The 25,417-nt window shown below is 47.9% G+C and overlaps 2 long non-coding RNA genes across 4 annotated transcripts in view; both read left to right on the top strand.

The window, feature by feature from the left end:
• The first annotated feature begins 2,156 nt into the window (after nt 1-2,156).
• On the top strand, nt 2,157-9,139 carry LOC129143135 (uncharacterized). The gene is made up of 3 exons (XR_008546260.2): nt 2,157-2,710; nt 8,118-8,399; nt 8,920-9,139. It is a non-coding gene; the product is annotated as an uncharacterized LOC129143135 (long non-coding RNA).
• A 2,303-nt stretch (nt 9,140-11,442) lies between these two features.
• Nucleotides 11,443-25,417, top strand: part of LOC129143225 (uncharacterized) — a 91,461-nt gene continuing 77,486 nt past the window's right edge. Inside the window, exon 1 of one of the 3 annotated variants that reach the window (XR_008546409.2) lies at nt 11,443-11,543. This is a non-coding gene — a long non-coding RNA (uncharacterized LOC129143225). Of the gene's footprint in view, nt 11,544-21,264; nt 21,593-23,194; nt 23,726-25,417 lie in introns of those variants that run through there. The other 2 variants (XR_010149494.1, XR_010149495.1) reach the window with 2 other exon arrangements.

The raw sequence follows: 25,417 nt of genomic DNA, 5'->3' as shown, positions 1-25,417 counted from the left end.
GCCAGGATGGTCTCGATCTCCTGACCTAGTAATCTGCCCACCTTGGCCTTCCAAAGTGCTGGGATTACAGGCGTGAGCCACTGCGCCCAGCCAAAACCCAGCTTTATTGAAGGTCTAATGTGTATATCATAAAATTCATTTTGAGTTGTGCCACCATCACAATCCAACCTTAAAATGCTATCACTCCAGTGATACTCCTACTTGTAGCATTCCCATTCCCATTCCCATTCCCACCCCGTCCCTGTCCCAGGCAACCACTAATCTTTCTGTCTCTATGGATTTGCCTCTTGACATTTCATATAAATAATACAATATGTGGTCTTCTGTGTCTTCTTTTGCTTAGTGTAATGTTCTTGAGACTCCTCCATATTGTAGCATAACAGTAATCTGTTCCTTTATATTGCTGAGTAATATTCCACTGCAAATACCACATTTTCATTCACTGATGGTGAACATTTATTTCTAGGTTTGGGCAGCTATGAATAATGCAGCTATGAACATTCATAGCTTCTGTTCTTATATGCACATATATTTGGAGTATGTGCTTATTTTGGGTAAATTACTTTTAAAAACTGGCCGGGCACAGTGGCTCACGCCTGTAATCCCAGCACTTTGGGAGGCCAAGGCAGGTGGATCACCAGAGGTCAGGAGTTCAAGACCAGCCTGGCCAACATTGTGAAACCCTGTCTTTACTAAAAATACAAAAATTAGCTGGGTGTGGTGGTGGGTGCCTGTAATCCCAGCTACTCGGGAGGCTGAGGCAGGAGAATTGCTTGAACCTGAAAGGCAGAGGTTGCAGTGAGCCGAAATTGCACCACTGCATGCCAGCCTGGCTGACAGAGCAAAACTCCATCTCAAAAAACCAAACAAACTACCAAACTATTTTCCAAGTTAGTTGTACCATGTTACAACCCCATCAGCAATATAAGAAAATTATAGTTCTTCCACACTTTTGACATTTGTTATTGTCTTTTATTATAGCCATCCTAGTGAGTATGAAGTGATATCTCATTGTGGTTTTAATTTTCATTGCCCTAATGCTAATGATTTTGTGCATTTTCTTTTCATGTGTTTATTGACCATTCATATATCTTTGATAAAATGTCTACGTGGCTGTTCCTTTTTAAAATCCAGAGACAGAGAGATGGTCAATTTCCCTGGGAGGTGTAGAGGTTTATCGGGTTCGCTGTTTGATCCCAAGTGCTGAGTACAAGAGTCAGAGAGTAGAGGGTCATGTATTAGCGTCCCGTGGCTGCTGTAACAAATTGCCACAAACTTGTGTGGCTGAAAGCAACACACATTTATTCTCTTTCAGTTCTGCAGATCAGAAGTCTGAAATCAGTTTCACTGGGCCAAAATTAAGGGGTCAGCAGAGCCTGCAGGGGCTCTACATTTCCTTGCCCTTTGTAGCATCCAGAGCTGCAGTGTTTGCATTCTTTGGCTCTTGGCCTCTTACCCATCTTCAAAGCCAGCAGTATAGCATTTCCAAATCTCTCTCTCTCTGCTTCCTTTGTCATATGGCTTTGTTTGTCTTCTGTAGTAAAATCTTCCTCTGCCTCTCTTTTAGAAGGACCCTTGTGACTACATTTAAGATCCATCTGAATAATCCAGGATAATCTCCCCACTCAAGGGCTTTCAGTCACACCAGCAAAGTCCGTTTTGCCATGTAGGGTAATATTCACAGGCTCCAGGGGTTAGGACCTGGCTGTCTTTGGGGGCCATCATTCAGCCCACCCAGTCAGTAACCTGTGAAATGCACGCGGCCCCATCAGCTCATGGTTCGGGGTTGGCTGGTCTTGAGGAAGACATGAGGCTGAAGGAAGTCTTCTGCAGGTAGGCCCTGGAGGGAGACCAGAGCCAGTCATGCTAGAGACCTCTCACCTCTTTCTTCTGACTCATCTCCTTTCTAGAAACTATGATATGAGGCGTTTGATAGCACGTGTGAGCCGGGAGGTGCTGAGGCAGCTAGCTCTGTTACCAGGGTGGCGGCGGGGACAGGACCAGAACTTGGGGCCTCGCGCCCAGGTCCTCCCGTCCTTGCCTTCTCCCAGCTCCCCTCCAGGCTAACCACCTCCACGCGGGGGCCGGGGGCTGCTGCTGCCCTGAGAGCTCAGCCCCTTCCCGGGGCGGGCACCGCTTCCCGGTCCCGGGCCTCTCTGCTCTCCCGAGGCGATAGCCACCCTGCGATCTCTCGCGCGGCCAGCAGGGGCCAGCATCCCCCGCGGAAAGGGTCGCTGGGTTGGGCTGGCCGATAGCCGGGGATCGGCGACCCCGGGCGCCGCTGCCAAAGCCCCCTGCCGTGCGGGCTGCTGCTTCGCCTTCCCAGCCCCGCAGCCTTTTGTGTCTTTCCACTTCTTCCCTGGCCCGCTGCGCTCTCGCTCTAGAGAAGGCAGAGACTGCCTTGGGTGTGGCAGCCAGGAGTGGACGGTTGCGGGCTGGGAGGCTGGCCGGGTGTCCTCCCCATCGCGGGCCTGGAGGAAGGGCTGGGTGCGGCGGGAAGGCCCGGGAGGGAGAGCTGAGCCTGGGTTGGTAGCATGGTGAGGAATAGCGGCCTCAGGGGCAGAGATGTCCGTTTCTTTGTGCACCGAAAGCTCTGAGAAGGACATCCCGATACCAGTGAACTTCTAGATTTGGAATGAGCTTCTTACCGAGCATCTCAGATTCCAAAGTGCATCTGATTTGGAAGTCCTCGTGGTTCTACCTTCGGAAGGTGGGGGGGGGGGGGGGGGTGGGCTGCCTGGGTGCAGAGGGCTGAGCCAGGCTGGTGGGAACTCCTCAGCGTCCAGCACCTGTGGGGCTGCAGCAAGCTTTTGCTGCTAGGCTCTGAACGAAGCCTGTAATTAAGGCCTTAGTTTAATTGGGTGCGCTCTCACTTTTATCTGTGGCCTGGCCTGAGCGGTTGCCTCCAGCAGCCTCAGCTACCCTCACTGCTTTGCGCTGAACCCAGGAACGGCTATTCCACTGCAAGGGAGCTAAGACCTTCATTTGTTGCACCAACGTTTTCCTCATGGCTTATTTCTCTAGCCTCAGAGAAATCAGAGATTAGAGCCCAGATGTGGGGTCAGAAAAAGACCTGGGTGTTAGATCTGACTTTGCTACTAGCTGGGTGGCAGAAGATGGGGGAACACTTCGCTCCTTTCTACCTGTTTCCTCCCCTTGTTAAATGGGGAGGCTAATGACACTTACTGCAGATGGGGAAGCTAACAGCACTTACTGCAGAGGGTGTTGTGAGGAATCACTCAGCAAATTCTTGTAAAGGGCCAAGGTTAGAACTCAAGCCTTTTAAAATCCCATCTCTTAGTCTGGGCGGATCCCAGGAAGGTGTCAAGTCCAGCTGATGGGCATGGGTGTGGCCGTGAGGCGAGCCTGCTCTTGATGGAGCACGACAGGAAATGCAGCCTGGCCCAGCTGACAGACCTGTCTACAGCGCATGTCCTCACAGGACCAGACCCTCCTGCTCCCCTTGGCTCCAGCTCCGAGATCATTCTCAGCAGTTCATTCCATGTGTAAGTGCACGCCCTCAGTTACTGTAGGAGCCAGACCACGTGGGTTCAATGTCAGCCCAAGATCCACCAGCCATGAGGCTTTGGGAAAGTCACTTCACCTCTGTAGGGACTGATTTCCCCATCTGCAAAATGGGCAGAGCATGACCCATCTCGAAGCATTGTGGTAACGCATGGGGTGCTGCTGAATGGGACTCATTGCACTCTGCAACCTGGCTCTGGCGATCCAGACCATGAATGCTTGGATTTTGATAGTAAGGCCAGAAAATGTTTAAAGGAGAGAACCCAGGATAATTTGGGCCTTCTGGTGAGGTTCTTGCTGCTCCTGGACAGCGTGCCCATCTCTGTAGCAACTCAGGGCGAGGCAATGCTCTGGGGTTCCCAGACATCTGTGAGCGTGACAGCTGGTCCAAAGCTGCCTTGGATGTGTTTGTCCTCTCTAATCAAAAGAGTCCCTCGTGATGCCAAGATGGAACTCTGCAGACAGTTTGAGGAGAAACGAAATTCTGGTTTTGAAGTAAACTTGGCCTCAGTCTTTAAGGCAGATTCAAAATCTATTATGAATAAAGCTGCTAGGAACATTTGTGTACGACTTCATATGGACATATGTTTTCACTTCTCTTGGATAAATATCCAGGAGTATAATTTTTGGGTCATGTGGTTTCTTTGCTTGTAGAATTTCTGACTGAAAATTGTAAGATAGTTGGATAATTGTTCCCTGGAGGGAGACATTTCAGATATGACAGGGAGAATGCCACAGGTATTGGGAGTCAGAGGTGGTTTTCGTGAATATCAGGCAGCATTTCTGTAGTTGAGGGGTCTGCCTTCCACCTTGACTCAGCTCTTGAGGGCAGCAGCTGCAGCTGCAAAGAGGCAGGCCTTGTTGTGACCCTCAGGGGCCCCTTACTTACGTCACTGAAATCCACATCACTTGTTTCTTCGGAATGTCCTGATTATCAGCATGGTTCAAGGAATAGTTGAGGCCTTTGTCTTCAGGTTGGCCTGCGTCATGGTGGCTTGCTGCTCAGGCAGGGCCCATGTTTCTGACCTCCTGACCAAGTTTCTTGACCAACTGATTTGATAGAGCATCAGAATTTTCATTAACTCACTTTCCTGGCTGTCACAACAAGGGATTTTATAAGAAGCTTAACCAGGGCTAATGCTTTTAATCACTACAAACTAACTTATTTTACACTCTAACTTATTTTACAAAACAAACTGTAATACTTAATTTTCATGTAGTCTGCATAAGCTCCTAACCTGAGAGAAAAAGAGAATGCATACAATCAACCCAAATGCCATTGTATATTGTTTTGAAATATTGTTTTGCTATAATCATTTTAAATGAATTTATATTTATTCTGTAAAAATAGAGATGGGGACTTGCTATGTTGCCCAGGCTGGAGTATGGTTGCTATTCACAGGTTTGATCATAGCACACCGTAGCCTCTAACTCCTGGACTCAGCTGATCCTCCCACCTTGGCCTCCAAGTAGCTGGGACTGCAGGTGGGCACTTATAATCATTTTTGAATACTAGATTTTTCTCAGGTCCTGATGAAATGGTTTTCCTTATGCAAGCAAAGTAAGGTAAACGTTTCATAAAACCAGAACATAATGAAAATAGGGGAGAGTGGGGCTCATGCCTGTTACTGTGAGTAACTGAATAGTGCCTCTGTCTTCTACATCAGCCTGTAGATAGTTACATATAATTAATCAGGCCAAGGTACTGTGTACTCTGGTCTCAGGAAAAGCATCTACCAGCCCTGCTGTGACCTTATTTAATCCTCACAACAAACCAATGGGTAGGAATGACAGCTGCACACATTTTACAGATGATGGAATTGAGGCTCCATGAGTTGATCAGTTTTCCCTCCTCCCTTTGCAGCAGTTGAATAGCTGAGATGAGCCATCATAGGGAGCCATGGAGCGCCATGCCCACCCAAGCGTGGCTGCTGGGTCTTTGTCTCAGTCATTGAGCTTCTAGTTTTCTTTCTGCCACGGTGCTCCCACGTTTTTGTCATAAATGTCTCAGGGCCATTAGTTACTCTCACCCACAAACCTTTTACTCCCTTTTTAAAATTCAACATTTCACCATTATGTTCCCTCTCCTGGAAGCCAGTTATCAGAGCTGGGCATCCACCTGAATAGCAGACCATATTTGTATTTTTTAAAAAATTTTTATCCACTGTATGCATAAAAGGTTGCTCAGAGGCTATCCCATAAACTTAAGAACAGGCATTTTAGTCCTGAAGGTCGCATTTTTTCCCAGTCATTATTTTTATAAATAGTGAAATAAACTCTGAGATAAAGTCCTTTTAATATGGGCTGCACATGTCCCCTCCTTAGCACTTTTGTCTCCAGACAAAACCTTTTGAACTGGAACCCTTGCCTCATTCAATGCTATTTTCGATTTGATGAACACCTGCTGTGTGCCAGGCACTCCGGAGAACAAAGGTGGAACAGCCCCTACTTCTGTCTAGTGCAGGAGATGGACATTCAAATGGCTGGCTAACAAGGTTGTAGAGGAAAAAGCAGGTGATTGTGGCTGGGGAGATGAGGACAGATTTTGGAGGAAGGAACCCTTGAAAGATGGGGATTTGGAAGGCCCATACCCAGTGAGACAGACTGGGACCCAGAGCTATAACTTACAGAGTGTGTGCCTTCCCACAGAGGAACCGAGTCCTGGGCTCTCTGGCCAGCCTCTTGGGCTCCTGTGACGTTTCTTCAACTTGTCCATCTTCTGGAATTTGAGAAAACACAAAGTGCTTTTAGGGTTCAGGTCCTGAACTCTGCTCCCTGATTACCAATATGTTCAAATGAGCTTTGGCTTGGTTGGGATTTAAGGTAAACAGGCCAGGCCAAGGAACGGGGGTTGGAGATGAGTGGGACCTCAGAGACCTAAACAGATAGTGCGGCTTGCCCTCAGCCGCAGGCTCTGCACCTCCAGTTCAGTACCCCCAGTCTTGACTGCCAGGGCTGGTTTTCTGGTTCCCTGCTAGTGTCCTGCTTGGCCATTCCTGCCTGGTCAGTGGAGGATGCCCAGTCTCTTCTCCCACTGGCCCATCCCACACTGACTGGCAGGGGGTACCAGGAAAATAGCTGTCTTCCTCTCCTTGGCCCAAGGTACCTGGTTTTTTGCAGGGAAACTTAAGAGACCCCGGAGATGGCCAAGTTCCTGTTGGTTAAAATATGGCCCAGGACTAAGGATGGCCCAGAACCCTCTGGGGGCATCAGTTAACAAGGCATGTCCCTGAGCCTCATTCCAGACCCCCTGAACCTGATCTCAGGTGGGCCTGGAATTTACCATCTCATTAGCTGTCCCGGTGATTCAGACTGAAAACCTCGGAAGCAGCCCCACACCTTCATTTTGCATCCAGTGAGTAAACCAGAGCCTGACAGGTGAAGATGCTGCCTGTAATGGCCGAGCTGAGCTGAGAGCCCAGGATCACTGCCAATCCAGAGTTAGTCACTCCACTCAACACTGCTGCCCTGCTCTCTTTCCTCTGACTGTGCAGACCAAAGTCTAGGTCCTGGGCATTCGGCCCTGGCAGTCAGGCCAGTGGGCTGGCATTACTGTAGAAGAGGTGAATTCAGGAATTGGAAACTGAAGTCTGCAGCTGGCCCCTGGAGGCTGTTTCTCAGTGTTTTCAGCCTGTGGCTTCCTTGTGAACAATTCTCTCCTCCATCCAGTACCCCTCCGGTAGGCCTAGCTGTCACCCTTAGCCCTGGTCCCAGCCCGCGCCCCAGCCCTGCACTCAAGTGCATCTCCATAAACACCCACATCACACTCTCTGACCTCCCTTTGCCGCCATAGGGGTCTCAGGCCACCCCACCCTCCACTCCCTGCATCAAAAAGTAAGTAAAGATGAATGAGGAACATGTTTGAGCACAGGAAGAGCCCTGAAACCAGCACTGCAGGACCCAAGTTCCAGCCTTGTGTGACTTTGAACAAGTCACTGACCCTCTCTGGACTGTGCACTTGTCCCTTTGGCTTCTCATTCTGGCTTGGTCTACCCCACCCATAGGCCGCAGGGAAGACAGATGAGAAGAAAAATCCACCCCTCCCCACTGGGCTAAGGTGACCTCTGCTTTTGCTTACAATTTCATTCCCAGTACAGTGCTACCCCATGGAAGGTACTCAGTATTTGAATTATAGATAAATGTGAATTTAGAGACACAGAAACACTGGTAATCAGGGGAAGCACTTGAGCTGAAAAGGCCTGTCGAGGCTACATTTCCTACCAATGAGTTGCAGTGAACTCCTTCCCTGAATACTTTCAATAAACCCTACTTTGCACTTGAGGGTCTGATTATAATCAATAAAGCCCTAGAACGTGGTCTTGGCCTCCTCACCTGTAAAATGATAAACTAGATAAGATGGTCCCTCCTGCTTTCTCTACCTTTTCTCTGAAACTTTCTCCCACCCATTCCCACTCGTTATCCAGCTGGTATCTGCCCTCCTGAGCCCTCTGCCCCTCTGTGGAGGCCCTGCCCACATTTTTCCTCTGTCCGGACTTGGGTATGTCCCCACCTCTTTCCTTGTGACCTTGTGGGCTGGGAAAAAGGAAAGAAGCTGGATATTCTTTAGTTTCTACCTCCTCCTCTCAACACAGGTGGCCTTTTCAATCCTTCCAGCTACCAGTCAGTCCACAACCACTTATGGGACACCAGACCTTGCCTGGAGCAGCCTTGGGGAATCAAATAGGAGCCAGTCCCTGCCCTCCAGAAACTGTGTGCCTGGGGGAGAAGATCACACACAGGAAAATCAAGTGGTGACAAGAGGTGCCATGAGACAGTATATAGTTCACTTCCCCACTGCAAGAGTAAAGGGCTTAGGGTCAGAGGCTTTGGTGCCTGAGTTCTGACTCTGCCAATTATTAGCATTGGGACCTCAGGTAAGTTACAGATCTGAGCTGTAGTATCTTGTCTATCAAGTGGGGAAAACAGGGACCCTCGTAAAATACAAAATCACCATTAGACCAACATTATAGTAATAACTACTGCAGGCAAGATCTGCTGGTGGATCTAAATTCAGTGGACAGGAGTTAGAGAAGAAATAGGCTATTCATAGTCTCAAAGAATCTCCCTCAGGGTGCTTACCAGTTATGAAAAGAAAAACAATAATTTTACTATGGAGAATCCTACCAGATACCACCTTAATCAAGTGATCAAGGTTGACACAACCTGTAGTAAGACAAATCAGCATGAGGTACTTGCTAGTGATAGGGACAGGAGGCAGAGAAATCCTAGGCAGAAAAGAGCGGGTCCCAGCGAAAACCCCACCCTCAAGCTGAAAAGCCTGAAACCATGGCCCAAAGTGAGAATTTCTATTCCTGTTTTCCCACTCAAATGTTGCGTTTTCCTAAATCACCCATGGCCCTGCCCCACCCCATCCTGTGCCTATAAAAACTCCAGACTCAGCTGGCAGAGAGGAGAAGCAGCGGGACATCAGGACTATGGCTGGACGTCAGAGAGAAGCAGCTTAACTTCAGAGGTGCAGCTTGACGGTGTAACTTAGGAGAAGAATCTGACTGGAGACGGCCAGACTTCAGAAGAAAATGACCTACCCCCCCATCCCCTTTTCAGCTTCCCTTCCCGCTGAGAGCCACTTTTATTGGCAATAAAATCCTCCACATTTACCACCTTTCAATTTGTTCATGTGACTTCATTATTCCTGGACACCGGACAAGAGCTCAGGGGCCACAGGTGTGGATATGAAAGGCTGCCACACTGGCCCTTTGCCCTCACTGGTGGAGGGCAGCTGCCCCATGCGACGAGGTAAAGGGCCCACTGAGCTGTTAAAACTTAAGCTGTCCGTGGACAGCAGAGCTAAAAGAGCACTGTAACACGCCCTGTGGGGCTTTTGGGGGTCACAGCCCCCATCTGGATGCTGCTGCAGGGCCCTCCTACTGGCACCAAAGCAGCCGGCAGTTCCAGCACTCATGCACTCCAGTTCCCACCGCATTCACTTGTGTGCTACCTCCTGTGAGGAGTTGAGCGCAGCGGGCTGAGTAAACGAGGCACCCCTGTCATGAGTCCCACAAAGGGGTCAGGGAAGTATCCTGCTTCATCAATATGACATACCGAGAAAGACAAAACTTCACTTCTGTGGTATTCTTGCCAAAAGTGCATAACCTCCATCTAACTGTAACCGCCCAATGGGTTCACCTTGCCTGCTGCCTAGACAGAGCCAATTTATCAAGACAGGGAAATTGCAACAAAGTGTAATTCACGTACAGCCGGCTGTGTGGGAGACTGAAGTTTTATTATTATTCAAATCCGTCTCCCGGAGCATTCAGGGATCGGAGTTTTTAAGGATAATTTGGTGGACAGGGGTCAGTGAGTCAGGAGTGTTAATTGGTTGGGCCAGAGATGAAATCATAGGGAGTTGAAGCTATGTTCTTGTGCTGAGTCAGTTCCTGAGTGGGGTAGATCAAGTGAGCCAGTTTATTGATCTGGGTGGTGCCAGCCGATCCATCAAGGGCAGGGTCTGCAAAATATCTCAAGCACTGATCTTAGGTTTTACAATAGATATGTTATCCCTATGAACAATTTGGGGAAGGTCAGAATCTTGTAGCCTCCAGCTGAATGACTCTTAAGCCATAATTTCTAATCTTTTGGCTAATTTGTTAGTCCTACAAGGGCAGTCTAGTCCCCAGGCAGGGAGGGGATTTGTTTTGGGAAAGGGCTGTTATGGGTCTTTGTTTCAGAGTTAAACTATAAACTAAGTTCCTCCCAAAGTCGGTGAGGCCTACAATTAGGAATGAACAAGGACAGCTTGGAAGTGAGAAGCAAGATGGAGTTGGTTAGGTCAGATCTCTTTCACTGCCTCAGTTATAATTTTGCAATGGCAGTTTCATAATCATGAGAAAAACATCAGAAATTTGTGGAGGTATGAGTTAATAGTATTGTACCAATATTAATTTCCTGGTGTTGATAATTGTGCTATATTTGTGTAAGATGTTAACATTAGGGGAATGGTACACAGAACTCTGTACTATTTTTCCAACTTTTCTGTAAGTCTAAAACTTCAAAATGAAAAGTATCTTAAAAGGTGACTCAGCAGCCGGGTACAGTAGCTCAGGCCTGTAATCCTAGCACTTTGGGAGGCTGAGACAGGAGGATCGCTTGAGCTCAGGATGGGAAGCATAGTGAGACCTTGTCTATATTAAAAAAAAAAAAAAGACTCAGCATTTTGTGAGGAGTAAAAGAGATGACACATATAAATAAGGTGCTTAGTACTGACACAGTAAGTGCTCAAGAAGTTTGTTTTAAAGCCCCATAAATGCTCAAGAAGTTTGACCCTCTATTATTTTTGTTATTTGACTTGAAAAATACTAAGGGTGGCAGGTAAAGTAAAGGGCAATCCATTCAAAAACAGGAGGACTAGCAACAGCAGATACTTAGATGTGGAAAGGTACCCGGTACGTTTAGGTGGGTAGGGGGCGTAAGTTGACCAGACAGGCAAAAGCAGAAGTCTTTTAATTTTTTTAAAATAGGGAAATAATGGGACATGAGGCAGGAAAGGCCTCAAATGCCAAACTGGAGAGCCAGTTTTAGTTGGAGAAAGGCAGTAGGAAGTACCTTTGTTCAAAAGGGACAACAGAACTCAAGAAGTTCCTGCCTTTCAGAAAGGCCCAAATCAGGAGGGGTCCCCACTGCCCTGCAGAGCTCCCTTGTCATTGATAAAGGACAAAGGATCTGAGAGAGAGGAAACCTTCTGAAAAGTTTTCTAGGAGTTTGGAATGTAAAGTTCTTCACCAATGAGTGAAGGATAAACTCCAGCCAGTAGGGTTTGATTCTGCAGGGTGGTAGTGGTGGGGGAGGGGGTCTGTGGCTGGTGCTCTGGGGTGGGAGGCAGTGAAAGCGGAACCTTCCTGCAGGGGCCCCTGGAAGCTGAGCATCCTTGGTGGAAATCCAAGCTCAGCCTGCTTCCTGCCTGCTGGTCCCAGACGCTGAAGCGCAAAAGGGAGAAAATGGATGTTGGGAAACAGTCCAGGAACATTCAGCGTCGGCTGGGAAGTTAAACCAAATGCCATGTGAGTGTGACTTGCTGTGTTCAGAGAGGTGGGAGGCCTACTTGGCCACATGAGGAGACAGAAAATGAGGCTAAGTTCAAGCTCACCATATGGGGGAGAGGGACTGGTCCTGTCTGGAACTTTCTGGAGGTGCAGATGCCACCCTCCCTGAGCTGGCACACTTGGCCCTGGAAGCCTTAGGTAGCAGCCTATTTGAGGGTTCCACCTTTCCAGGCAGAATAGACCAACTGGAGGACCTGGGACTGCAGCCTGGCAGGGCTTTGCGCTGACCCCGCCCATCATCTCCCCTCTGAGAGGAGGAGCTACAGCAGTAGAAGGTCAAAGCAAGTGGGACTTGAATTTGACTTGCTATGTTTGGTGGAAGGTGTGGGTGGCTCCACTGCTCAGCTGCATGCGGGGCCATGGAGAGTGTTTCGTCCAACATTCTCAATCCTGGCTGCATATTGGCATCACCTGGGGACTCCTTTTTCGAAACACCAATTCCATGGCCCCGAGCCCTTAGACATTCCATTTTATTTTATTTATTTATTTATTTGAGATGGAGTCTCGCTCTGTTGCCCAGGTTAATAGGTTCCAGGTGAGACCCAGGAATCAGTGGTTTGGCTTTTCTTTTTTTTAAACTTTTTATTCTGAAAAACAGGGAATGGAATGACCCCACCCTCTTACCCCCAATTTACGTATTATCCCATTTAAACAATTTCAACACTTAGCCAGTCCTGTTGCAGCATTTCCCCCCGCCCACGCCTCCCCACCCCTGCACCTGCCCCTTGTTTACTTTGAAGCTATCACAGACATTCCCTGCCCATGATTGCAGGATCCCCAGGTGGTTCTCTTGTGCAGACAGGATTGAGACCCACGGATCTAGTCCAATCCCTTCATTGTGTAGATAAGCAGACTGCAGCCCAGAAAGGAGAAAGGACTTGCGAAAGTCCCACAAAAAGTCCCTTCCTACTTTAACATTCGATGAACATGTGAACTTGGAAGCACTATAGAGACTTCTGAAGTGTCTTTGTCAAAACACTTCTGGGAAAGTTCACCCAGGAGCCAAGGCCTCATAGAGATAGAGTGGGCTCTGCCTCAGGTGCCAACTGAGCGCTTGTCTCTTCTGGTTCAGTCCTGCTTTGTTCTGCTTAGTCTCATTGAAAGACTGAGCAGTAATGACCCTGTTTGAATCCTCCCAAAGTGCGTGTCCCTTTGGTTGAAAGTCAGCGGCTCTGTTTTCTGGCTGCAGGGCCAGGTGGAGCTGTGATGATTCAGGGCTGGGAAAGTCAGGGTTTCTGGCCTAAGGAGCTCCTCTAAGCTCCAGAGACATGGAGGCCAAGTAGTCTCAGAGGTTCACACAGTCTGCAAAGGCCAGGTGGCAGGGCCTGGGGTGGTGGGTGAGCTTCCCTGCAGGAGCATGTGGGCATGCCATCTCTCCTTTTTTTTTTTCTAATCAGACAACAGATGCGAATTGTGAAACCAAGTGTTTGTTGACTCAGGACTCAGGACGTCTTTCAGAGGAAGCAAATCCTCGGGGTACTCAGCATGACCTCTGCTGGGTCTGGTTAGGAAGGCTTGGGGTTGAGGAGTTGTTAGTGGTATAACAGTAGCCCCAGAGTTTGATGTGGCTTTGGCAAATGTGCAGGGGGCTGGAGTGATTCCCTTTCCCTCCTTTAGGAAAGCCCCTTTCCACTTCACCCCTGCTGGGTGAGCCCTGTCCTGGTGCTCTTCCACGTGACTCTACAGAGGCAGCCAGCAGCCTTACTGGCTGGCTCTTAAAGAGGCTGCGGTTTGGCCCAGGGCTGAGCAAAGAGAGAAGGCCGTGTGTGCTCTAGCCTCAGGAGGGCTGGGGGCAGGGTATGCCAGCACATCCCTGGACTAGCCTACACCCTGTCAGGTTTTCAAAGCATGGAAAAGACCCTAAAAATTAGAAGATTGGGACCCCACATCTTCGTTTGACATTTAGCCTGAAGTCCAAGGGACAGTCATGTTTGCCCCCTTAAAATATCAGTGACTTCCAGTGGAATTACAGTTGGGGTCCTGACTTGAGCTGTTGATGTTTTTGTCACATCTACGTTTAACCTCTAGATTGCTAGATAGAACTGTGTGTATGTGGGTGCATGTGGGTGTTGGGGGAGAGGGTTGTCACAGTGGACTGAGTGTTCACCACAGAGAGAACTTGGAGACACAGGGGAGAACCAAAGAGTAAAGTCCCAGACTGCAAGACCCTTATGGTTCAGCTGATAAGCAGACAGTCCCATATATGTGCAAGAAACCAAGGATGCTTGTATTTGTGTTTGCCAGCAAGGCCGATTCAGGGGGCTGAAGCCCATCAAGTGTGGCTGTCAGAGAACTGGGGGATGGCTCAGAGGTGGGAGGGGACTAGCTAGAGGCATGGTAGCTAGAGCTAGCAGAGTTTGACAGAGCCAAGTGTTGTCCTTGGAACAAGAACCAAAGGTAACCTAGAAGCCCACATACCCCATTTCTGAATGCAGACCATGGGGTCAATTAGGGTCTATGTCATGTCAGGCCCAGCAATGGCAGCCACCCACCTCTTTTACCCTCTGTCATTGCATCCCCAGATGGCCAAGCCAAACAATACCTTTACTGTTCCAGGAAATGTACAAATGCATTTTATGATATTTCAGGTACACATTTAATTTTTAGTTAGCATAAATGTGTATACTATACAGGCAACCCTTAGTACAGAAGAAGCTACATACCTAAATTGGCTAGTGGCATATTCCAACCTCAGGTTTAGGCCAAATAGAACTGGTTGGGCTTGTGGAGATTGCTAACCTCTTCCCTCAAAGAGGACCCAGGATGGGATCAGGGTGGGATGGGACATGTTATGCAAGGCTGGGAGGTCACCTGACCCCGTCACATGTGTGATCTTGGGGAAGTACAAACTTTGCTGAGACTTTTTACCTTCATTTTCAAACTGCATGGGCTCATTTAGCTTCTTGCCAAGATCTTTTCAGCTAATTCTTTTCTTTTTTCTTTAATTAAAAATCCAGAGATTGAATTGCCCTAGAAAATGCAAACATTCAATGGTGTTGCCAAATTAGGATTTCTTCTCCTCACTTTCAGAGCTCTTTCCAAGGAATTTTATTTAAAGAAAACAAACATTTACAGTTGTTGGTTCATCAGTCTGCCTGTTGCCTGTTGCCAGGTGTTGGGAGGCAAACAGCAGTTTGAAGACTATCTGGCTGTTCTTCTGAGTATAGTTGCTGAGGTCAGGAAGATAGAAGGACAGAAGGAGGCACACTCTTGGCTCCTGAGCATAGGAAAGTGTGCAAGGAGGCCCAGGTGGCTTTTCTGTTGGCTGACACTTTGCAGTCTTTGAGAAGACGCAGTGTCTGGTGCTCTAGAAGCAGGCTGTCTCCTGGCCATTGGCTGCCTGGGCAGCCTGGGTCCTGCTGGCTGGCTGCAAGTTTGTCTCAGGTTGTCTGATCTCTTTCCTTTCTGCAGTCCCTGAGAGAGTCCATCCCCACTCCAGTCCCAGGGCCTCTGCCTTTGTATCCCCATGTTCCCCGGGCCTTGATCCACATGTCCAGCATGTCCTCTCATTTTCCTGGCCCCTAAAGAAAAGTTCACCCCTGAGCCAGCAAGCTGCTCCTTCCTTCAGGTCTTGGAGCTCCAGGAAGACACCCATTAGTTGGTTTGTTTCCCTTTGGCATAATTACATCTTGATTAGTCTGCTTCCTCCACTACACTGATTAATCCTTGGCTGGGGGCACCTTTCCTCTGTATTATGAGCACTTCTCTCTCAATCTCTCCACCCCTAGGGTATAATTCCAAGGTCCTAAAGTTCCTCTTCCAAATCACAGGATCCTGGGGCTGGCTCTGGAGAGAGTTAAATGGGACATTGCACTCAAAGACAAATCTACTGTAAGGTTCTGATCTGAATCCCGAAATCTACATGTTCCCATGCAGAGTTCTCAATTCCTGCTTCCTCAGTTCCCCTGCCTGGTGTGGCTGCCCTCAGAGGGATAAACATTCATGAGCAGATTTGGGCTCATGCCACAGCCTGTAGTATTTCAGGTGAGTGCAGTGTCGATAGATGAACATTTTCACAAGCACAGCTGCCTTCAGCTGGATGACAACCAGCCCTCACCTCCTTGGCCAGAGGCCCAGGCACACAGGGTCCTTAGTCACTCACTGTGGCTGGCCCACCACTGGGGGTGGGGTCCACCTTGAAGCAGCCTGCACAATCCCACCAGCTTCTCTTCACCTTCTTGCATTCTCCCAGCAAGACCACAGCCCCTCACAAACAGCTCCCAAAGAACGGTCCAGGGGAAAATTCAGCTGTCTTTATTATCTCCTGTTCTCCAAATGGCTCATGGGAAAGAGATCAGGTCAACTTCATTTTCTCTGAGGAGGAACACTGCAACCAACACCCTTATTTAACTTAACCACTCCAGTTCCAAGGGCTGCTTACTTGAGCCTGTCTTGAGAACAGAGCCTTTGGAGCAAGCAAAGCCTGTTTGCAAACAGTGAGATGTAGGTCCTCTCCTGGGGGCTACAGGCTGCTGCTTCTCAAAAAGAGGCCACACCAAGGGAATGTGAGCAATGGAGAGGAAGCTCAGCCTCTCTCCAGATGCAGGGTCTGGACTGCGGGTTCCAGGTAGTGCCCTTGGGCCCCGTGACCTGAGGAGCTGAGAGAGGCCCACAAGCAATCAGCAAGCCACTAGTCTTTATTAGGCACTTAATGCATGTGGAGGGTTGGCAGAAAGGCTGTAGGTGGGGAAGCTAAAATGTCCTGGCCCCTCTTGGGAAGCTTAGAACCAATTGGGGAAGTAAGACCAACACAGAGAGCAGTTAGAGTACATAAGGGCTAGTAGCTCACTCTGTGACTCTGGGCAATGCTCTTAACCTCTCAGAGGCTCCATTAACTCGTCTGTAAGTTGGGGATAATATTAACAATAGCCAAGCCAAGGCTGGACCAATCAGGTGAATTTTTTGAGCTTCCTTCTGTTTCTAAGACTGATGACTCTGTGAGATCTACACTGTACTTCAAACTTCTTGTTCAAAGGAGTTCGAAGAAGGGTAGCACTTGTGGGCTAAAATGGTCAGAGATTGCTTCCTAGATTGGGAACTCCTTGCAGGTAGGGCTGGGGAGTTTAATCTTTGTATCTCAATCCCTAGTCCACTCCTGGAATTCAGCAGGTGCTCAATAAATGCACCTATCCTGAAGGAGTGCTGGGGAGGGGGAGGAGCTTGGTCTGAATCTTGAAAGATTAGAATTTGTCCGGTGCCTAGGAGAAGGGAGGGCCTTTTGGGCAGGGGGCAAGGCTGAGGCTGGAAGCCAGGGTAGAAACATGGCATGGATAGTGGCTGTAGGCTGGTGTGCCTTGCTGTTTGTTGACAACTTCTGCACAGCAAAGCATTTAATGTCTAAACTCTTCTCCACGGGCTGCTGACTATAGTCATCTATGGTGTTTCAGCCCATCTGGCAGAGGGACTCTTGGCCCCATTAACGTGCCTTTATCTATATTGGAACAGAGCAAGAACTCAGATGCGGAGTCAAGGACCCTGGCTGGAATGGGGAGCAGCCCAAAGCCCCAGGAGCAGTAGTGCTGAAGCCAACCTTGGCGGGGTTTCAGCCTCGGCAGCAGGTTGCTGAGAGTGTGGGTGGGAATACAGATATTTTGTTCAGGGAAGTGGGAGGAATTTCGAGTTCTTTTTGGAAAATAGGATAGGTTAGCTCATTTATTACTCATCCAGTCTTTTAAAGGATAACACAGACTTAATGCTAATCTAAAAGCATTTTCCAACAAAAGCTCTGAAATGTGAGAGGGACACAAGAAATGTCACAAACAGCTCCCTTTCCAGCAAAAGAAGGGTGGGCATGAAGAACCATAGCAGAGTCTTGGGGCTTTCCCTGCAGCCTGGAATGAGAAGCCCTTCATGGTCCATGTCTATTTGATTACTGCAGACTCTAGGCTTTCCATGCACCACTGAGGAAGTAAAATCGAGGGAGAGAAGGATATTTATTTATTGGCTCTGGCTGGCGTCTCCCCTGTCCGTCTCCCAAATGAAGCTATTTGGGCTCACTCCAAACCTTAGGGAGTGGACAGAGGCTAGTCTGCTGGGGATGGAAGTTTTGCTGGCTGTCATTCCACTCTCCCAACTACCCAAAATCCAAAACAGATGTATTTTCCAACCTTCCTGATCCAGACTCAGATGCTCAAGGTCAAGGGGGTCTCCTCAGTATTATTTCTGGTCTCATGGACACTGGGCAATGGGGTGGTAGATTGCTTTTGGGTTCTCCCAGGTTTTAATGTGTCTCTCAACCAATACCTAGAACTATGTTAGGCATAGTTGGGAGATAAAGAAAATGCACAAGACAGAATTGCTTGCCTCAGGAAGCACATGGAGATTTAAGATATCAAGATCAACACATTCAAAACAATTAGAAGTAGACTGTGTCAAGGTGGCTATTAAAGGCAACTTTCTTAGAGCTCAGCCATGGCTGGCCTATTTTGGAGACACAACACACACAGAAAGAAACTCAGGAGTGTCTGGGCTGAGAGATTCTTCAGGAGGCCAGAACTGCCTCTAGCAATAAGAACCAAACTCAGAGATGGGAAAACTTCAGGATGCAGGAATCACAAAAATCAGGTGGCTTCTCACCTAGAGATGATTTACTATCCCCTCCCTCTCCTCCATTAAGAGAATGTTAAATAATAGCCAACATTTATTATGCATCAGGCACTGTTCTAATTGCTTTAACAGAAGTAGGTCAATTGATCCTCTGAATACCAGTGAAGTAGGTACTATTATTAACCCCTATTTCTGGATAAGAAAACTAAGGTACTGGGAGGACCCAACCACACTGCCAGAACCCAGAATCCAGAGTAAGGTTCCTGATCCCAGGCTCAGCTGCTCCCTGTGGGCCAAGCTGAGGATCTGGCCAGAACTTAGGAGGTGAGAACGTAGTAGAGACTGCAGCAGAGATGGTAGCCTGAAGCAGAGATGGCCCCTTGGAAGTTCTGGAGGGATGCAGAGATGTCCTTTCCTGGGAAAGTAGCCACATCAAAGAACTCCCACCCAAGGGCTCTTGGCTGCAGAACCAGCTGTACCCCTCCTCCCCACTCCCTGCTTCAGCTGCTGGGAGTGAGGGAAGCAGCAGAGGATTGCAGCTTCCCCAGGCTTCTTGCTGATGAAATATCTCATCTACACACTTTTCTACTGTTTACACATCATGGTGAGCAGGTGGGGAGACCACAGCCATGCAGATTTTCAGACAGCCTCAGGAATACCAGGACTGGGGCTGGTAGGCAGAGACTGTATCAGCAAAGGACATGTTGGTGGAACTAATGACCTGGTAATTTCCACAAGGGATCACAGAGGGATGCTGGACAATGTGGCAGAGACTCTGCTTGCTTTGGAAACTTTCAGAAGAGAAAGGAGGAAGTAGGTCTTCTTGGAGGATCCCAAGCTTGAACTGATCATTGCAGAAAGAGTGGAAGTAAGAGGGGCTGGGTGTGAGCCTCCTGAACAGAGACGAGAAGGACTCTGCACAGCCACAGGACCATCCATGCAGGGACCCAGGGAGGCCACACTGAGGATGGGGAGGGGCCAGAGTGGTGGGGTGGAGAGGCCTTCACTGTGAGCTTCGGGAGGGCCTGCTTGTCAGGCTTTGGGAGTCCTCAAAGAGCCTAAGAAGGGAGCTGCTGCGTTCTCCACAAACACTTATTTTACTTGTTTTGAATAAAACTGCAGCAAAAAAGGAGAGAGAATCCTGATTTTCCTTTTATAAGAGACAAAACTTCCAAAATAGTTCATTTTTGCAGTCCAGTTGCTTTGATAGGAAAATTGTGTGGAGAGGGATATTTAAATGAGATCTATATCTGTGGTGAGAATAGCTCCATTTCCCTGAAATGTTTGCAGCCACAGCATTCCATGTCCACAGGCTTGCAAATCTCTCCCAAAGCTCAGCCCACAACCTGCTCTTCAACCCACGCTGAAGCTGCGTCTGTCTCTAGAACAAATAATACTATGTCTTTCTCCAGGCCATGAAAGCCCGGTAACATTCCTACATAAAATAGCAGCAGCTAAGGGGCCTTTGTTGAATTAAACAGGAGGCAGCAAATTCAGGACTAGATAATGAACACCTACTGTATGGCAGCTACTGGGGAATACAAACATGAATAAGACCTTACCCCTTGAAGAGGCTCAGAGGGCCGGTGAACCCATGGGAGACACAGCCCAGGGTGCCCTGGGGGCTGGTAGCATGACAGACTTTTCTAGTTTTGGCTCTGAAAATTCCACATCCCAGGAAAACTACCCTAAACCTATATCCCCAGTCCCAGTTAAACTGGGGCTATTATTCATCTTCCGAGGGTCTCTGACTGTTGGAATCTGTTTCCTCATCTCGTTCCTTGCCTCTATCCCACCCCTGCAAACAGGCTTTTGAAATAAGCCAGCATTTAACGTCAGATAATAATAATGATTGATAATGAAACTAAAAACAGCAACAGCAATCTACCCTTGATGATGGTTCACCACCCCGGCTGCCTATTGGAATCACTTGGGAAGCTTTTTAAAAAGATCAGCACGCAGGTCCTATCCTAGAACAATTAAACCTGATGTTCTCCAGGTGCTTTCCATGTGCAAGCAGCAGGAGAAACACTGCCTAGGGTTTAGGATGCCGCAGGAGAAGCCGCAGGAGAAGCCGCAGGAGAAGCCGCAGGAAGGGGGCTGCCCAACCCTGGTGTATTTCCTGGGGTGTTTTCAGCTTCTGAGCCAGACCAGGGCCACTCAAGGATGGTGAGGACAGACCCGGCAGGTCCTAGCACAGATGCTAATTTGGGAAGCAGCCTCTGAGCCGCACCACAGGCACTCCACTGTGTCTGTCCTGTCTTGGGGCACAGCGGCAGAGGCATGCCCACGCAGCCGTGCTCAGCTCCTCTTCGAGAGGGACCGCTGAGTTCGGCTGTCCTCTCCAGTGGGCCCGGGAACCTACGAGAGTCCCTGCCCACCCATTTCCAGCCCCCTGGCCTTGCTTCAACAAGTCACGCCTGGGCTGTTTTCTAGGCTGCTGCTCCCTGGCGGTTCTGGGTTTCCCATTTGTCACCTCCGTGAGAGAAATTAACAGTTTTGCCAGACCCCATATAAACAGGAAGGCAAGCTGTTAACAAGAGCCTCCTGCCCTGCTGCCAAGCCCAGAGCTCACGTTTCCTTTCTCAGAGCCTGTCAATTGTAAAGAGGAGAAAAGAAAAGAATGGGCTCTCTCTGGGCACTGTATGGGTTCTCTTGCGGCCACTTGAATGCCAGTGTCGGGCTCGCTGACAGCTGGGTCTGCAGCTGGCTGGTTTTGTCTGTTTTTTGAGGGACAGTCAGGGATAGCCACTGATTAAATCAGGAACAAAACATGACTACACTTGCGGCTGTGCAGACCAATGCTGCTGAACAGCAGAGAACAATTAATTGCCATGTTGTGGAATGTGTGGATGGGGGCGGGGAGGCAGTTGGCAAATGTAAGAATGTGCAGGAAAATGTCAAGCCAATGCTCGTGTTCATTAGAAGCTGAGGGAGAGGGAGCCAGCTCAATGTGTTCCCAGGACCTACCACGGTGTCAGAGCTCTGGCCACTGCCTGCGTGCCCAGCAAGCAGCCTTCCCACTGGGGGCGGTCAGCCCACTGATGTGCTGCAAGGGGGTCATGCTTTGTCAAATAAGATAGGGAGCCCCTCAGCTCTTGGGGTGGCAGTTGTATCCATTTTCTTGAATATAGGGCACAAAAATGCCCATTTTCTATGTATGTTGTTGCAGAAAAAGGCTGGCTCCCTGCAGGTTTGCTGTGGGCTTCACTCTAAGCACTATGCAGCATCTACTGTGATGCTCTGGAAGCTTGCAGCCTGACTCTTATCCAAAAACCAGACAGGGAGGGCATTGGTGGGAGGCAGCAGTCCCTCAGCCTTCCACTACCACCAGGTAAGAAGATGGCTGCTCTTCAGTGATGCAGATTCACAACAGCTTCTGCAGAAAGACAGGAGCGGGAGGCTATGTGGATACAGGCACTCTTCAGCTTATGATGGAGCTACACCCTGATAAACCCATTGTAAGTAAAAAATATTGAAGTAAAAAATGCATCTGATACCCTGATAAACCCATTGTAAAGTTGAAAAATCCTAAGTTGCACCATCATAAATCAGGGACTATCTGTATGTATTTAAGCTAGGGAAGTGAAATGCATTCATATATTAAAAGAGATGGAAAAGAAGAAGAGCAAGAATGGTATCCAAAGGGGTCTGGAATAGCTGTGAGATGGTTTGGGGCCTGGACAAGGGGAATTTAGAAATTGTTGGATGCTTTTTGACATATCTCTATGAATGTTAAAGACTGAAATTCCTTGTTATAAAAGCTTTATTGCTTGCTGAGCTGTGTATTGGACTTCCTGCTGAGACTGAGCCCCACAAGGCCCTGGCATTTATTGGGGTTACAGAAGAATGTTATCTTTCCTATCCTGTGTCCTCCCTGGAGAGTTGAGCCCCAGATAAGGGATGGTGTGCAGGTGGTTTATTTGGAAGTTCTTTGGGAGGTGATCCTAGGGGGCAGAAGTGAGGGACTGGGGAGAGAGAGGGAAGGAGGGATAGTCAACATATGGTGTGTTATTGAGGCCATTGCTGAGCAACTGCAGCTTAATCCCTCCCAGGACCTTCTCTCACAGCCGGGAGCAGTGGCTCACGTCTGTAATCCCAGCACTTTGGAAGGCTGAGGCGGGAAGATCACCTGAGGTCGGGAGTTTGAGACCAGCCTGGCCAACATAGTGAAACCCCATCTCTACTAAAAATACAAAAATTAGCCTGGCGTAGTGGCAGGCACCTGTAATCCCAGCTACTTGAGAGGCTGAGGCAGGAGAATTGCTTGAACCCAGGAGGCGGAGGTTGCAGTGAGCTAGGATCACACCACTGTACTCCAGCCTGGGCGACAGAGCGAGACTCCGTCTCAAAACAAACAAACAAAAAAATCTCTCAGGGTTGTCTATCTGATGGTCAACCAGAAGAGGCATTCATCTGCAGCTCCCACTGGCCCCTGTTTGAGGGTTACACTGGAGCCATTAACTCCCTCACAGTCAGAGCTGTACATATGCGAGTGCTAAGTGGGCTCCCATTAGTGTCCACAGCATTGTAGAAATCCCAAAATAGAGAAAGCAAAATACATGGGCTGGCTCTTAAGGCAAGAGGCTGTCAGGATGAGGCCAGCATAGACTGCAGTTAGAATCAGGGGTGAGGCTGAGATGGGAGGCAGAACACCAGAGGTATCTGATCTATTATCACACAGAATGTGGGCCAGGCCCCTTCCTGACTTGACCCTTGGAATGACTGAGATACAAACACAGGAAGGGTATGTGGCCTTAGGCCAAGCTGTGGCAGAGAAAACTTCAGAGCATCTCTACATTCCTTTATCTGCTGTCTCCTACCTTGAGGGGCCCCCTGACCTGCAAACTTTAAGGCACTCATGTAGTGGCAGCTCCTGGAACTCCCACTGCTTCACCGCCTTTCTGTGGGGCTCCCCTGCCCTACTGCCTGGATCCTACAGCTCCCCAGTAGTCCCACCAATTGCCATTAAACCTCCCAATCTTTACTGGGAGGATCTCTACTTACTGTTTCAAGGCAAAAAGATGATTAAACTATCTCACATGGTTGTAATTTGGGCCTAAAATAAATGACTCTAGTGGTAGCATTTCATGTAGGCAGGTCCAAGGAAGACAGATTTGTAGACAGAGTTGGGAAAAGGGTCAAAGAGCCAATGAGTCTCCCTATCCTGAGGGATGCCTTGACAGAGCCACAACATGAACTCATGTTTTCCTGAATCCATCTCAGTTCATGTGACAGGATGGAAATGCTTCCTTTCTTAGCCAGTGTTGCTTGTAACGAGTTCCCTGCAGCTCAGGGAAGGGAGCAACATGTACTGCTTTGTTGCTTCCTGTATGGAGAAGGCAGGAATGAGGAAGTTCAGAGAACACTGTCCTGAGCAGCTGCCACAGGAGACCCAGCCCAAGCTCTGCATGCAGAAAGGCACATGGCAAGAAATACCCATCCTGCACACGTGGATGTGATGGACACCCTCACTCCTTAAATTTTGAGGCAACTAGACTGAAAAGGGCTCTTGCTTGATTTAAACAATTGAACTCTTCCTTTTGGCTCAGGCATCTTGTTGCTTCTTGCACTGGCTTTGCCACTGACCTTGGGTAAGTCTGAGCCAATGCTGGATGAATAACAGAAGATGCTGGTCCCATTTATTTCATGTACTATGCTTCTGGTAGGTTGTGGTTAGTGCTGTGGTATTTTTATTTTTCTAGCTTTCTTTATTTAAAAAAAAAATTAAAAGATAAGTTTTAAAAATTATTATTTTGAAGTTTACCGTAACTATTAGCTCTAGTTCTATCCTAATTTATGCTTCCTTTGAAACAATTCCCAAAGGGTCTTCTTTCCCAAAAAGGAGCCCAAAAGGGAGATTGGGGGGAGTTTAGAAAACTTAGATTCTGGGCTTTTAAAAAATTGACATATAATGATTATACATATTTCGGGGGTACATAGTGATGTTTTGATACATATAATGTATAGTGATCAGGGTAATTAGCATATGCGTCATCTCAAACATGTATCATTTCTTCGTGTTGGGAACATTCGCTATTCTCCTTCTAGCTGTTTGAAACTATATATTATTGTTAACTATAGTCATTCTGCACTGGCAGAGAACACTAGAACTTAGTCCTCCTATCTAGCTGTAATTTTGTATCCTTTAACAAATCTCTGCTTATCACTGTCTTTCCCCTACCCTTCTCAGCCTCTGGTATCTTTCCTTCCACTTTTTACTTCTATGAGATCAACTTTTTCTTAGCTTCCAATATGAAGGGGGACATGCAGGGAGAGTGTTTAACTTTCTGTGCCTGGCTTATTCACTAAACATAATGTCCTCCAGTTCCATCCATGTTGCTGTGAATGACAGAATTTCATTCTTTTTTTTTATAGCTAACTAGTATTCCTGATGTATATATACCACATTTTCTTTACCCATTCATCCGTTGTTGGACACCTAGGTTGATTCCATATCTTCATATCTTGGCTATTGTGAATAGTGCTGCAATAAACATGGGGGTGTGGATGTCTCTGATATACTGATTTCCTTTCCTTTGTATAAATTCCCAGTAGTGGGGCTGGGCACAGTGGCTCATGCCTGTAATCCCTGCAGTTTGGGAGGCCGAGGCCAGCAGATTGCTTGAGCCCAGGAGTTCGAGACCAGCCTGGGCAACATGGCAAAACCCCATCTCTACAAAAAATAAAAATAATTAGCCATGTGTGGTGGCACATGCCTATAATCCCAGCTACTTGGGAAGCTGAGGTAGGAGTATCGCTTGAGCACAGGCTGTTGAGGCTGTAATGAGCTGAGGTCATGCCACTGCACTCCACCGTGAGTTAGTGACAGAGTGAGACCCTGTCTCAAAAAAAAAAAAAAAAAAAAAAGATAAATTTCCAGTAATGGGATGGGATTGCTGGATCATATGATAGTTTTATTTGTAGTTTTTTGAGGAATCTCCATACTATTCTGCATAGTAGTTTTATTAGTTTACCCACTGACAGTGTATAAGGGTTCTCTTTTCTCTGCATCTTTGCCAGCATTTGCTATTTTTTGTCTTTTGGTAATAGCCACTCTAACCGGAGTGAGATGATATCTCATTGTGGTTTTGATTTTTATTTCCCTGATGATTAGTGACGTTGAACATTTTTTTCATGTCTTTCTTTGTTGGCTATTTGTAAGTCTTCTTTTGAGAAATGTCTACTCAGATCATTTGCCCATTTTTTAATCAAAAAAAATTTTTTTTTTTCCGTTGAGATATTTGAGTTTCTTGTGTATTCTGGATATTACTTCTCCTCCATTG

The sequence above is a fragment of the Pan troglodytes genome, chromosome 12, assembly GCF_028858775.2.
Source record: "Pan troglodytes isolate AG18354 chromosome 12, NHGRI_mPanTro3-v2.0_pri, whole genome shotgun sequence".
Taxonomy (NCBI): Eukaryota; Metazoa; Chordata; class Mammalia; order Primates; family Hominidae; genus Pan; species Pan troglodytes.
Note: the sequence above shows the minus strand (reverse complement) of the source record. Positions and strands in the feature narration are given on the sequence as shown.